Source organism: Mus pahari, chromosome 6, assembly GCF_900095145.1.
Source record: "Mus pahari chromosome 6, PAHARI_EIJ_v1.1, whole genome shotgun sequence".
Lineage (NCBI taxonomy): Eukaryota > Metazoa > Chordata > Mammalia > Rodentia > Muridae > Mus > Mus pahari.
In genome coordinates this window covers 1,261,168-1,263,292 of record NC_034595.1, presented here as the reverse complement: position 1 = coordinate 1,263,292, position 2,125 = coordinate 1,261,168, and the positions used below count along the sequence as shown (strand labels likewise).

General features: G+C 47.3%; 1 protein-coding gene across 1 annotated transcript in view; it reads left to right on the top strand.

Annotated features, from left to right (window-relative positions):
* Nucleotides 1-2,125, top strand: part of Gabbr2 (gamma-aminobutyric acid type B receptor subunit 2) — a 336,248-nt gene that overhangs the window by 328,289 nt on the left and 5,834 nt on the right. The gene's annotated exons all lie outside the window — the stretch shown is intronic.

Below are 2,125 nucleotides of genomic sequence, written 5' to 3'. Positions count from 1 at the left end.
AAGGAAGGAAGGAAGAAAGAAAGAAAGAAAGAAAGAAAGAAAGAAAGAAAGAAAGAAAGAAAGAAAGAAAGAAAGAAAGAAAGAAAGAAAGAAAGAGGAAGAAAGGAAGAAAGGAAGAACCATGAACTTGAAAGGACATGTTCAAACCACAGCAGTTGATTCTTTTAGTCAGGCACTGGGGCAGGTCTGTTCTGTAAGGTCACGATGAATACTAGCAAACACCGATGTTCCAGGGGAAGGACCAGGAGAGACTCCCGTGAGCTCCTCCCAGGTTGGCATTTCTGTCAGCCAATCAATATCTTTCTGTACATGTTTGTTCTGTACATGTCACCTTCCTAACACACACTGTACACTTGCCAGGTCTGTGTGCATGGCCAGCAGCACTCCAGCTTGTGCCTGACGGAAGCTTGCCTGACACCTATGTTTTAGGGACAGTAGAACACTACACTTGGGGACCATTTTAAACAGCAGAGTTGACCATAGAAAAGAGCAAAACTGTGTCGAGCATCACTAAAGCAACTTCAAGGCTAGAACAGTGTGAAAGCTGCACAAAGAGGGGCGCGCCTCAGGCTGGAGCATGCATGCCAAGCAGCTCCAACATCCTCACACTGTGCACGAACAAATGACCAAGGTGCATCTAGACTGGTGATGGCAGGGTGGCAAGTCCATTTGAGAAAGTAAACGAGTTTGCAAATGCAGAAACCATGAATAATGGGGACCACTTTAATGGATGCAAAATCACATACCTATACCATCCCCCAGGACAGCAGAAACCAAGCAAAGGAACCAATGTGCAGCCCTGCTGAGACAACCGCAATCTCTTGGGTGGGATACAGACTCCACATCTGTCTCCAGATGATCTGGAAGCCAGAGGAGGGATTTATTTGGCTATGGTATGTGGCCATGCATTCTCTTGCATGGAGTCCACAGAGCTTTGGTGACTAGTTCATTACTGCTGGGCAGATTCAGATGGGCACCCACATCTCAATATTACATGAGACTGAGCCGAGCATCTAAGGCATGCCCTCACTCATGCCTTGATTTCTTCCTTAGGATACTTCACAGAAGCAGAAATTCTGGCCAGAGTTATACATCTATCCCATCTCTTTAGAAGGCTGAGGCAGAGGGATTACAAGCTGAAGGCCAGCCATGGCAGCATTGTAAGACACTGCCTTGGAATGATAATACAAACGAGCAGGCCTATGGGAGCTGGAGAATCGGCTTAGCACATAAGAACATTTTATTACTCTTGCAGTGTCGGCTCTTTGCTGGCAGGTCCAGGCGAGAGGAGAGAATCCCCGTCTAGCAGAGTCTGTCTGGGGCTGTGCACGATGGGAAGTGTCAAAGGCCCAAAGAAACACACGGGCCGGGAGTCTTGTCAAAACAAGAACTCATTTTATTAAAGCAGCCTCTTGCATATATAGGGTTGAGGGAGGAGGTGGGGATTTTTGGTGGGGTGAAATGACTTAGGAGGTGGGTAAGGGTGACGGAGGGTATGGGGTGATTGACAGGGCCAATGAAGTTATTCTACATCAGCGGTAGCTAGGCAAAGGCGGGTTTAAGCAGATCCTGCTGAGTCACTCTAGTATGGAAGTGAACAAGACAGGTCCCTGGGCTTGAGTCAGGCTCAGGTCTTTCCATTAGGCCATAGATTTTTGGCTAAGTTAGGCCCAACATTGCAGAGGACCCGAGTTTGATTTCCAGCACCCACAGGAGATTCACAGCCTCCTGTAACTCCAGCTCCAAGGCACTTGGTGCCCTCCCCTGGTCTCCTTGGGTACCGAAACACACATGACAAACACACAGATACAAATATAAACAAAATAATCTTTTTTTTTTTTTAAGACCAGGGCTGTCGCTCAGTGCTGAAGTGCATACCCAGCACACACAAGATGCTGAGTTCAGTCCTCAGTATTGCTGGATGAGAAGCGCTGCCTTTATACTGGTTGACAAACATTGACCGGGCTTCTCAGTAAAGATGCAACAATTGCTACCCCACCAGTAGTCACTGATGTGTTAGAATAGCGGCTTGCTTCTAAACATAGCACACCAGGCCAAAGCAGTTCTACTTGTAAGAGGTTTATTGGGAGAGAAAGGGGCAAGGTGGTGGCAGAAAGAGAAGGGG